Genomic DNA, 13160 nt, shown 5'->3' on the forward strand with positions numbered 1-13160 from the left:
CCCACAATAATCTACTACTACAATACAAAAGAAACCATTTCACTGACTACACCTGTCCCGGTCATTACATACTACATTACGTACTATCCAACACCAGAACCTACAAGAAGGACCATCAAACAACTGCAGACAATAATTGAAAAAGATCAGACATTGGGAGAAATGCTCCGCAGCCCTGCCTTCCCTCTCCTCTGACTCAGAGGCACACACTCATGGCCTTCACACAACTACCGAACGTGGCCCAACTAATCATTAAAAGCAAACTCCTTTCTGATCAACAGACACCAAGGGGGCACAACCCTACCTTAACAAAAAATGCAAAACCTGTCAACATGTCTTCACTGCCACCACAATCAATGTCTTCCATCATGAAACCAGATCACACATGTGTATCCCAGAAGGTAATATGTATCTCTTCCAATAAGCTAAATACCCTCGTGGAAATGACATGGGTGAAACTAGACAGAAACTGTGCACCAGAATGAACTTGCACAGAAAAAATATATAAAGGACAGAAACTCCCGAATGCCAGTGGGAGCACACGTTTCACAGAACAGCCACTCCCTTTCTGCCCCCTCAATCCTCATGCCCAGCAGAAATCCACAGAACACCTTCAGAAGACAGGCGTGAGAACAGAAAGTCATAAGCTTCATAATAAATCTGGACTTAACACAGACAGTGGCCTTATGACTCATTACAATCTAGCAACTCCTTGTGTTAATCACTCTGCACTCCACAGATAATAACAACCTCCTCCTAGAACGGTCTTGCTCTTCGACTAAGCCAGCCTGCCTACTCTACTGCAATACTTCTGTCTTATAACCACTCCTGATAATCACTCTTAGTTTACAGCCCCCCTCCATTCCTTGAAGCAGACTGTTTGCTTTTCCATGGAGTTAAAAACAGACCTATTTTCTATTATTTAGTTTAGCCTGTGTCTGACTAAGGGCCTGACTAAAGTGTCTAAGAGTCTGAAAGTTTGTCTAACTTCGCTCCCAACTATACAGTTGAGCCAGTAAAAGACATCACACAAAACCCTGGTAGTGACGCATCTGTCAAACAGCTGAAACAGAAGCCATTTAGGGTCAAACGTCAATGCCATACTTTCCAGTGAAAAACTATGAGAGGCAGAGAGTGGTATACCAACATATGCTAAAGAGAAGCCTGAAGACTTTGGAAACCTAAGGGAGGCAAGGATTTTTTTGCGATCTCTTTTATTGAACTAATTATATACAGTTGAGAGAGAAATGTGGTAAGCTTTTGAGCAAAAGCACCCTCCTTCAGGTCACTTCTTTCCAAAACTCATACCAGACTGTTCCTGGCTCAGAGATATAACAACAAAAAACCCAGCTCCCCAAAAGGGAGGCTTTCTGCATGTCTGCTGTAGGTCCCATTTTTAAGAAAATGGAGCCAGGAGTCAATCTACAGGAATTTTTCAATGTACTGACGCTACACAATTGCCTTTTTCAGTATCTGAGAAACACGCTAACATATATTTACCTGGATGCTGCGCTATTCACACAGTCACAGAAGGCCCTATAACAAAAGCAGATTAGAAACATTACTTGAATAACGTCTGACGAGCTTTAGTTAAAGCGTCCCCACCACCATTCTGATGTGCGGGGACACTGAATACACATGACGCTGAGGCTGTTGAAGTGTGCTAATTAGCACGCTCCAGCAGACACGACTGATGAAGTCTGCTCTGGCACATGCTAATTAGCAGGCATTGGGCACATGTGTAGGTTCCCCCATGGGCACTAGATTAATCCTTTGTCTGATGTGATCAGTTGTGTGAGCTGATCCTGGGCTCCCCCTGCACTGGCAAATAGGACATGATTAGGGTCTGATCTGCGATCCCAACGTTGTGCCTCCTGGCATGCACGTGTGGCTTCACAGGAAGCACAGCTGTTGGGATTGCGGATCAGATCCCATTGTGCCTTTAACTGCACACTTTTCAGTGGCCTTAGGCGCCTAAGCATTTGGTCTTTGGCCTCATAAAGATACATAGCTACATAAACACCTGGGTTCTTAACTTCCAGTTAAATTTTGAACATTTTGCCCATCATCTTTTTTTCTCCTAAAGATGTTCAAGCTGTCAAATCCCATACTTCTCATTAAGCAGTACTATTTTTAAGTGGGGACAGTGCCCTCTAGAATATGTAATGTTTTAGTATAAAAATATGCAAACAGGCTAGCAGCTTTTATCCATCCTGATCAGACTGGCAGCATCCATCAGATGCAAGAATCATACTGGGGAGTTAATTCAATATAATTAATCACCTTCTAAAGAACAAAGAAAGTCCAATTCTTGGTGTGAATCAGTGATAGAGAACATCTCATGGGACTTGTTTTTGTTCTATAGCTTCTGCCTTTAAGTTGACCCTCATTATGCTATGTGACTAAAACTATATTACCAACAACCTATGAATTATGTGATGACTAACAGTCCACAGGCCACAGCTGATTTATGCGGAGGGAATGAGTCATCCCTCCGCATATGTAACAAACATATGGCTATAGCCTTTCAATCACAAACTAAATACATTGAAAACCCAATGCAAAGGCATGTTCTTGCTCAACCACCATTTATTGTTCCATGGAAGAGACACGGGGTGATGGTCTCAGGAGGTAAGGCTGGATGGCTACAGCAGTTTCTCAAACTGTGGGATGATCCACCATCCTGGGAGGGCTTGAAAGTTTCCTACCAGGGGATGTGCGAATCATGGCAGCACTTCCCTCGCCACCAATTCTCACATGCCCCCTTCTTCAGTGACTGCTAATTCCCCTCCATGGCAATGGTGGGGAGGGAGTCAGCAGTGAGGAAAGCAGAGGCTGAAGAACGGGGGGTACGAGAAAGCCTGACTTTCCTAAGGTGGGACGTAAACCCGCAAGGTTGAGGAAACACTATGTTACAGTACCCTTTCTGCCCTTTAAAACTATAGCCCTGGTCTAGCCAGCTACCAAAGAGCCAGCAAACAGGGGCTGCAAACAGGCTAAGCAGTTTACAGGCAGTTTCCTGGGAGCAAGGGGAAGAGAAGCCAGGCACAGTCAGCATGGATTCACCAAGGGCAAGTCATGCCTGACCAACCTGATCTCCTTCTATGATAAGATGACTGGCTCTGTGGACGCGGGAAGACTAGTGGACGTGATATACCTTGATTTTAGCAAGGCTTTTGATGCTGTCTCTCACATCATGCTCGCAGGCAAACTAAGGAAGTGTGAGCTGGATGAATGGACTGTAAGGTAGACAGAAAACTGGCTGAAGCATCAGGCTCACAGGGTAGTAATCAACGGCTCAATATTTAGTTGGCAGCTGTGGAGTCACCCAGGGGTCAGTCCTGGGGGCAGTTTTTTCAATGTTGTCATCAATGACTAGGGAAGATGACATAGAGTGCACCCTCAGCAAGTCTGCAGATGACACCAAGCTGGGCAGAGTAGTAGATATGCTGGAGGGTAGGGCTAGCATTCAGAGTGGCCTAGGAAAATTGGAGGATTGGGCCAAAAGAAATCTCATGAGGTTCAACAAGGACAAGTGCAAAGTCCTGCACTTAGGATGAAACAATCCCATGCACCAGTACAGGCTGCGGGCTGACTGGCTGGGGAGGAGCTCTGCAGAAAAGGACCTGGGGGGTACAGTGGACAATAAGCTGAATATGAGCTAACACTGTGCCCTTTATGCCAAGAAGGCTAATGGCATACTGGGCTGCCTTGTTAGGTATGTTGCCAGCAGGTCAAGGGAAGTGATTATTCCCCTCTATTCTGCACTGGTGAGGCCACATCTGGAGTACTGTGTTTAGTTTTGGGCCCCCCACTACAGAAAGGATGTGGACAAATTGGAGAGATTTCAGTGGAGGGCACCAAAAATGGTTCAGGGGCTGGGGGACATGACTTATGAAGAGAGGCTGAGGGAACTGGGCTTATTTAGTTTGGAGAAGAGATGACTGAGATGGGGTTTTGATAGCAGCCTTTAACTATGTAAAGGGAGGTTTGAAAGAGGATGAAGCTGGACTGTTCTCAGTGGTGGCAGATGACAGAAAAGGAGCAACGGTCTCAAGCTGCAGCAAGGGAAGTTTAGATTAAATATTAGAAAGATTTTCTCACTAGGGCTAGGGACAGACATCCAAAAAGCCTGAGCCTGAATGGATTAAATCTTTGCAGGTTAGTCTAACCTGGCTAGGCTAAATAAATTTGTAACTGTACAGAAATCGCAGACATACAGGGACATGCCTGCAGTGGCTCAGGCTAGAAGCCGGTGGGTGCTAAAGCAGCCTTCCTTTCCCTTCCACAGGGCTGAGCTGAGGGGGATGTGGCCAGGCCCCAGCAGGATTAGGGAGGGGTTCCCCCCTTTCCTTGATAACACAGCATTTATCAGCTCTGTTATCAGCATTTATCACCCCATCAGAAAACAAACATCCGCTCATTAGTTCAAGCTCTTCTTAAACAAAGGAGGAGTGGAAAGACATTACCAGCTAAGCTGTTGATTAGCTCCAAAAAGCCCTAAGTCGACACTGCTGTCTGCCACAGCATGGACTGTACCAGCATGTGGTCTGCTAGCTAATGCTGAGATGTCTCTATAAGGCAGAGGAGACAAGGGATCCCTGCTTAGCAGGGAGTGGTGAGGGGGGGGGGACAGCAGGAGGAAGCCAGGCAGACACTGCTGTGCCTGCAAGTCTCTGCTGGAGTTGCAGCCAGGAAGCAAAGGGGAGGGGCCAGTCCTGCTGTGGAGCAGAGAGCCCCGCCCAGCCCAGCCCAGAGAGCATGCTGGGATGCTGGGGGAGTCTGATTTAAATTAAACCAGCAAGGAGTCTGGGACAGACATTGCTTAGACTGGCACGACCCAAATCAGTTAAATATGATACTACATTCAACTAGGTTTATCTCAAACTGGTTTCAGTCATTTTCAAACCGGTTTATGTGCACTGCGCATGAATGATGCGTGCCCCCAGAGGCTGGGGGGGCATGGTGACTGCCCACAGGCAGAGACAATAGAGACATGGAGGTGGTTAGCAGAGAGCTCCCACAGGCGACCATGGCAGTGTTGGCGGCGAGGTGGGGGGAAAGCGCCGACCGGCAATCGGTGACCACCCGCAGATGCCGCCGGAGGTGTTGGAGGCAAGGGGGAGGTGGCGAGTGGTGACCGCCTGCAGGCATCGGCAGCGCTTCTCTCAGGGCGTGCATCACCAATCTCAGGGGGTGCACGTGCACCCACATGCACCCCCTACGCGTTGCCAATGGCACTGAGCATCTCTTCTGTTACAGGTTTAAACCAGTTTCTGATCACTTAAACTGGTTTATGTGTAATGTCTGTCCCTATCCTAGGAGGGTAATAAAACACTGGAACAGGTTACCCAGAGAGGTGGTGGACTTTCCATACTTGGAGGTTTTCAAGACCCAGCTACACAAAGCTTTGGCTGGGATGAGCTAGTTGGGGAGGGTCCTGCTTTGAGCAGGGTGTTGGGAGCTTGGATGAGATGACTTCCAGAGATCCCTTCAATCCTAATTTTCTATGATTCTATGGTCCTGCAATGACTTACACACTTACTTAACTTTATGCTCTGTTAATAGTGCACTCCTTTTCAGGGGTGTAGGTTGTAGCCATGTTGGTCTAAGGACATAGGCATTCAAGGTTCTTTGGGTAAATCTGCTCTCTTTTATTTGAGTTGGTTTAATAAAAGAGATCAGATTTATCAAAAGAACCTTGTCTCCATTTCAGTGGAACTATTCAGAGTGCATTAAGTTAAATATGTGCAAAAACTTTTGTATGATCTGGTCTTTGAATCTGTAAAAACAATATTTCTCTGTAAATGATTTGCCTAGCATCCTTTCTTTAAAGGACCTACTGGCCTTCAATTTATGAATAATCCACTGATACTGTAAAAAAAATTACCAGCAGAGTCCAAGTTAAGATCAGCACATCAAGCTTTAAAGGCTTTTAGTAATCATTTAGTTAACTTGTATTTTCCCAAGGCTTTTACATTGTTTACAATGCTTACCTACTTTTATTTCCATTAAGAAAAGTCCTTAGACAAAGCCAAATTTATTCCTTTGGAAAACCAAACAAAACCAAACGAATTACTTTAAGCAAATAGAAGTTATCTAAGGGAAAAAGAAAACATGCATTTAATAAAATCAAATATAAGATGCAATGCATTTAATAAATACAAATACATACATGCACACATTCAAGGAAAAAAGAAAATATTTACAGAATGGAGCACTGGATCCTGGAAAGCAAAGACTGTACATAGGATTTATGGTAATCGGAAGTAACACACTGAACATGAGCTCCTGGCACTATTCTGTGCCTCAGAGGGCTAACTTGATGTCTGGTGTATAAACTGGGGAGTACCAAGTAGGAGGAACAACTGCTATCCACAGCATTTAGTGCACCAATATCTGAGTATTATATCCATTCTTTGTGTACACACATTAAAAGGATGTTGAGAAATTGGAGAAGGCTGTGGTTGATTTGAGATCTGCAAAATCTGACTTAGAGGAAGACGCATAAGGAACTCAGTCTTTTCAGTTTATCAAAATGAAGATGAAAAGGTTGCTTGATTGCAGTCTATGTGTACATCTTTGGGGAGAAGATTCCAGACAGTAAGAGGTTTTTTCATTTAGCAAAGACAGAACAAAAGCCAATGGCTGGAAGTTTAAACTAGATGAATTCAAACTGGTAAGAAGAAATATATTTAACAGTAAGAGTGTTTAGCCATTGGAACAGAGGCATAAGGAGAATTCTATACACTGAGACCAGGCATCACTTTCCAAAAAGATGATCTGGTTCAAAATTACTTGGCTGTATGGGTGCACCACTGGTTATGACATATCACCACCCCCCCCCACTTGAACCCGTATGGAAAATCCTCAAACAATTGCAACCCATACTAGAAGAAGACCCAATTCTTAAAGAGATCTTCTTTGAACCACCCATCCTAGCCTTCAAACAAGCACCAAACCTCGCTAACCTCATCACCAGAAGCAAACTTTCTACAGCCCAAAACACGCCGAATGGATCCAGACCATGCCATGACAAGAAATATAAAACCTGCCAACACATCTCCCCACCCCCACAATTACTACACCCCACAACAGAACCATCACCATTCATGCATTTTACAGCTGCACCTCCAGAAATGTAATATACCTCATCCAATGCACCAAATGCCCTGATTGAAAATACGTAGGAGAGACCAAATTACAACTGTGCACCAGAATGAACGCACAGAGGAAATCTATTAAAGACAAGAACACCCAATTACCGGTGGGGGCACATTTCTCACAAGAAAACCACTGTCTCTCCAGTCTCTCAGTTCTAATCCTCAAGGGGAACTTACAAAACACTTTTCACAGATGAGCCCACAAACTTAATTTCATCAACCTCCTGGATACAAAAAATCATGGACTAAATATAGACATTGGATTTATGACACGTTATAAACCTGCCTGACACCTGACCCCCCAGGTACCCCTCCACTATTTACCAGCTACATTAATTCCCCTTCCCCGCCCCCCCCCCCCCCCCCCCCCTCCTCCAGCCTCTCTCTCACCCACTGACTCTTCAATTTACATCTTCACTGACTGCCTTTCTTGCATGCATGCCAGCCTCTGGGTTCTTTACTATTCATTTCATCCAGGAAGAGCGCACACCAACTGCAGATGCTTCCTCAGCCTGACGAAGGGTATTTATACCCAAAAGCTTGCTAAAAAGAATTTTTCCAATTATTTGAGTTGGTCTAAGAAAAGATGTCAGATTTACCCAAAGAACCTTGTCTGATCTCTATGGATCAGGTATCCAGGTTGTAGCTGTATTGGTCTAGAGGAAAAAGCAAGCAGGACTAGACCAATACGGCTACAATCTGGATACCTGGCACCTGGAAGATATCAAATTTTAGCTGATTTTTTAAATGAAATCTTCATATTTTCCCAAGGAGGAAGCAGTTTTGACCACCTGATACCTGAGATACTGCTCCTGCCTCTGTTCAAGGTAATTTGCATCATCACTGAGCCTCACAAGAGAGCTGAGAGACACCTTACTGGCTAAGAACTGCCTGCCCAGAGGAGTCTTCCATCTATTGACTCCTCTGTGAAACTTTCATTTCTACCCCATGGGACTTTTACAGTCTTTTCTCCAATGCCTAATGAAGAGTATTTGTGCTCAAAAGCTTGCTATTAAAGAATTTTTTTTGCAAAAATCTTCTTGGTCTAATAAAAGATTTTTATTAGATATTTTTATTAGATATCCCCTTTAGCATGATCCCTGATTGCTTTTAGCTCTATGGGGTAACTTAGGTAGTGCGAGAAAATCAGTCCCTCCTCCACAAGAGTCACTGGGTAAAGTTCTCTAGCCTGGATTACTCTAGATGTCAGACTAAACCAGTGATCCTCAACCATGGGGGCACCTTGAAATCCTTTCCAGGGTGCCACGGGGTGTCACGCACTATTAGTGCTGTGAGGTTTGCAAACATGATTCACAAGATAAACCAAGAGATTTCAAATAGGAATCCACAGTATTAAAAACCTGATGTGCTGCGGTCTTTCTGAGTTCTTTGCTACAGAACAATTACTCTATTATTTTTTTGCAGTCCAAAATGCTTGTGAATTTTCCAAGGGGTGCCTTGAGGTTAATAAGGGTGAGAACCACTGGACTAAATGATCGAAACGGTTGTCTTACACTGCCATCTTGTGGACTGTGTAGGTACATGACTGAAAATAGGCTATAGATAGGCCACGGAGACATTTTAGCTGTAAAATGTTCAATCTAGTTCGCGACTTTACACTATTGATGCCCTTTGTGTAGAATAAGATGAGCATTTGGAAAGCGCGCTCCCACTGCACTGCTGACACCTGTATCAATCACACAATGCTCTGACCTAGCCATTAAAGCTGTATTTTACCAGGTAAGTGATACAGTAATTTTATCTGCTGTCATTGCAGATACACTCCTATGCATGGTGGGAGGGTGATGAATGCCAAAGGGATGTGAGTGGATCCTGACAGCTTACAGAAAGCAAGGAAATAATGAAGAAATAAAAAATGAAGAACTTGGGCACAAATTCTGAACAAAAGCAGTCACAAAAGAGGAACAGGAAAGAAGGATGTTAAAACTGGCCCAGAGGAATGTGTTTACTTTACAACTCTGAATGAGGAGGGGCTGTGTCTAGTCGTGGACAGGAGCGGGAGACAGAGACATCCGTGAACGGAGGGAAATGATTCATGTTGCCTTTTTGAAAAAATGAATAACTAGAGTTACTACTTAATAAGAAAATGCATTTTCCTAGTCTCAGACAACAACTCCCTGCGTGGGAGTGCTGGTTGTCCAGTTGTGTTGAGGTACTTGGAACTGGATTTTTAATAGTATTCGAGGCACGTAAAATGAATGCACTCTGAATATCCCACGATGAGCCTGTCTGCCTTTTTAGCTCCCTGTGCCTCTCTGGCTCAGCGATCGGCCACGGTGGGACCCCCCCCAGACCCAGGAGGCACCAGTTGACGAGTGAGGGAGGCGTGGGGAGGGGGGCCCTACATGCTCCCCGGCAGACAGACACAAAAGTGCTTCTGATCCACTTCTGGGTCTGTTGCTGAGCACGCTGGGCAGCCCCAGTGCTCCTATGGGACGCTCCATGCGCCCCAGCATTGCAGCACTCACGAGCCGCCTGCTACCTAGAGGTATGTAGAAAAAACATTTAAAGCTGTCTCTATGTCCGAATCTCCGAATCTTTCCAAATCTGTCTGAATTGATTCAGAGCATTCCAATTCAATTCAGAGAGATTAAAGGGTCCTCTGATTCGATTTGGATTCGGATCGAATCCGGATTCGAGGCTGAATCTCTGCCGAATTGAATCAGGGACCGAAGCTTTGCACAGCCCTACTGTCAATTGCATATACTTTATGGTACAAGCAATTAATAAAAGACAGTTTCACATCTGGATGCAAAGCCCAAGTATATTGAGTTGGCAAGTATGAGTCAGCTCATACGGAAGGAGTAACAATCACTGCACGCACTCTAGACAACTGGAAATCCCCAGGGCTATTGACATGTCAGCCTTGGAGATGAAAGGTCAAGGCACATTGCCACAGACAGTTGTGGGGTCCATAATTACGTCGTTTGCCCTGTGAGCAGGACTCTTGATCAAAGATTCTTCTTGTGTAAATATTCATGAATGACATTCACCTATTTATGTGCTTTAAAAAAGCATGTTAGTATCATTACCCCATTTTACAGCTGAGGAAACTGAGGTACATGAAGGCAAACTGAGGGACAGCCTAAGGTCACCCTGCAGGCCAGCAGCAAAGCTAGACTTAAAACCAGTCTCTTGAGTCACACACTAATGCTCTATACACACTGTAGTGCCTCCTCTCATGATCCTACAATATTTTGAGGTGTTTATGGAATGTCGTGCATGGTTCCCCAAATTAGGTTTCCTGGTAGAGTGCTCCATGGCTATAAACAGCTGAAGACAAACTATGTTTAATTTTGTTATTTGTTTGTTTGCATGAGTTTGATATGGATCCAAAGAGGGTGGATGAGATCTCAGTTGGGATAAAGGCCAAGCATGCCTGAACGATCAAAGTCCAAATGGTTGGAAAAAGTAAATATGTAAAATTTACATTTGCAGAACTATGCGTATCAGGTGCTTGAGGCACCAAGGCCTGACCTGGGCAAAGGAATTGCTTTTTAAAGGGAAATGATCTTTTACCCCAATAGTATTTGATTAGAACTGGAAGACTGGACTAGTAATCTTCATGTCTGAAAGGATGATTCCTAATATTCCTCCAATCATAAATGGCCCAGTAAAGATGCTTAATTGGCCAAATGGATATACTGTAACAAGTGGGTGTCCCAGGGCCGTTTGAGTCATTGGCCTGCCCACTTGTCTCTGGGCTAACCGCCTGCTTACCTCACCTGCCATGCCTTTGATGATACTCATTGGAAGATGTTAAACCAGGCAGCAAGCTGCCCATTTACTTGCCCTGATGCCAAGGGCTATATACATGGCTCTGAACCTCCTCTTATACCGTATCCCATGCCTCATAGATGGCATCCATGGCCTAACGCCTGGCCTAAACTTACATGGGCTAACATCCAGCCTATAATCCAGGGTCGCCACACAAGGATTCTCATTCCCATGCCCTCACACCAGGACCTTCACTCCAGTGCTTCATGTTAGGACTGTCACTCCCATCCCCTCACACTGGAGCTTGCAATCTCTCTGCCCTGACATCGGGACTCTCAATCCCTGTGTCCTCACACTGGACTCTCAATCACCCCCACTTAGTGCTCCCAGCCCCTCCCCTTGGCACAGGCTCCCTGCCCGGCTTGGGACACTCTTGGTCTCCTCATGCCCCCACACTGGGGCCTCATCCCCTGCCCAACACTGAGCCTCAATCCCCTTGCCTGACACTGGGCCTCATCCCACCCCGCTAGAGCCTCACACCGTTCCCTTAGTATGCCTCTGGCCTCACTGTAGACCTGGGCTGTCTCTGGCCCCTTCACATGACCAGGACCCCACCAGAGGCTCCACACAGTAACCTGGGCCCTTGCTTTGTTCTCAGGGCATGCGCCCCTAGCCTTTCCCCTCCATGGGGTAACCTGCAAGGCAGCAGGGGCTGAGGCTGTCTGGTGCCCCATACTCACCCTTCACTGGGGAGGCATGAGTGTGGCATTTCCTGGAGACTGCCCCACCAACAGCAGCCTCGCTACACCATCCAGCCCCAGCAGGGTGTAGTTTTAGGTCATGCCCCAGAAACAAGAGCCTCCACCTTCCCCATAGTTCCTGCCCTGTCCCTCCAAGATGTTACATAAGCAGGTGATAGCCTTCTCTTGGCTGTTAGCAGCAAACTGCTGGCTCCATGGCTCAGGTCCTGCTTTTATCACAAACAGCTGGGCCCTGTTCCCAATCAGGCAGCTGTGCCTGATTGGGAGTGCAGCCACCTGCAGGCTGCTCTGCTGCTTGCCTATGTCCCTGTGAGTAACACAGCACAACTTGCACTCTGATACATATACAATAGGGGGAAGAAGGTTACATGCCTCATCTTTGACCTTCAAAATGCTATAGCATAGGGGCATCAAACGTATAACCGCAGGCCAGATCCACCCTATGCAGCTGTTCCTTCTAGCCGACTGGGCTCCTGATGGGTCACAGAATTTGGGGGCAGTACCAATGGGGAGCAGGGCCCGCTGCAGAATCCAGGGCTATGGTGCCCCACTGGGTATGGACATTGACAGCAGAGGGGTGAGCTAGGACTGCCAACCTAGTCTCACAGCTCCTCACCCCATGGCTGCTTGGCATGCTGCCTCCACCTCTGGCTCTATCACTGCTGCTTGTGCCACCTCTGGTGCTGCTTGCTCTATCACTGGGTCTGCCACCAGATCTGGATCCAGTCCACAAGAAGCCTCACAGTATGGATCTGGTCCAAGGTCTGGGTTTGAATTTGATACTCCTGTTATAGAAGAATGGGATTAACCAGATAAGGACAAGTACTTAAGCCTGATCATGTAAGCCAATGTTTGTTTTTAGTTTTCCTGGGCATAGAAAAAACCTTTAGGCCCTCATCTAGTGGGCTGAATAGAAGCTTGGGTTTAAGATGCAGGGTAAAATCAAATTATCATTCTGATATTTTCTTTTGTTTATTCTTGTATCTCTGTCTGCATCTCAACATATGGTTACTGATTGCTTATGCTTGTTTTTGTTTTTTATAATAAATCTTTTACCACATACTTATTGTGAGTGACAAATGAAATTTAAGAACTTTTGACCATACAGATGGTTCATGTGCGAGGAAGATGTAATCTATCTTTTCTGAGTGCATGACTGAACATAGGTGCAGTTCTAGCTGGCAGAATCCCCTACGCTAAGTGCTGGCAAGACCTAGGGGAGGTGGTCTGGAAGGTGACCTTTGGAGAATCTCAGTCTGTCCTCAGGGGTCAAGCAGTGAGAGATGGGAGAGATGGGTTTGGGGCTAAAGGGCACCGCTGAAGATGTGAAAACACCCTGGGAGTGTGTCTCAAAGATGCACCTGACCACATCTGGGGCCAGGGTATGTCACACCTCCTAAGGGATCCTCACCTCAATGTGTTAATGGACTGCACTAACACCTTGCACAGTGATAAATAGCTAAACTTGCAAACAGATCTACTCTCATGGACTTGGGAA

General features: G+C 45.7%; 1 protein-coding gene across 1 annotated transcript in view; it reads right to left on the reverse strand.

The window, feature by feature from the left end:
• The window catches only part of HTR1D (5-hydroxytryptamine receptor 1D), a 9611-nt gene extending 3573 nt beyond the window's left edge, over nt 1-6038 (reverse strand). The window contains exons 1-2 of the mRNA XM_006033717.3: nt 5997-6038; nt 1501-1536 (exon numbers count right to left, since the gene is read on the reverse strand). The gene's annotated coding sequence lies outside the window, so the exon portion shown is untranslated. The remainder of the gene's footprint in view (nt 1-1500; nt 1537-5996) is intronic.
• Between the last annotated feature and the right edge of the window lie 7122 nt (nt 6039-13160).

The sequence above is a fragment of the Alligator sinensis genome, unplaced genomic scaffold (genome assembly GCF_000455745.1).
Source record: "Alligator sinensis unplaced genomic scaffold, ASM45574v1 scaffold800_1, whole genome shotgun sequence".
NCBI lineage: Eukaryota > Metazoa > Chordata > Crocodylia > Alligatoridae > Alligator > Alligator sinensis.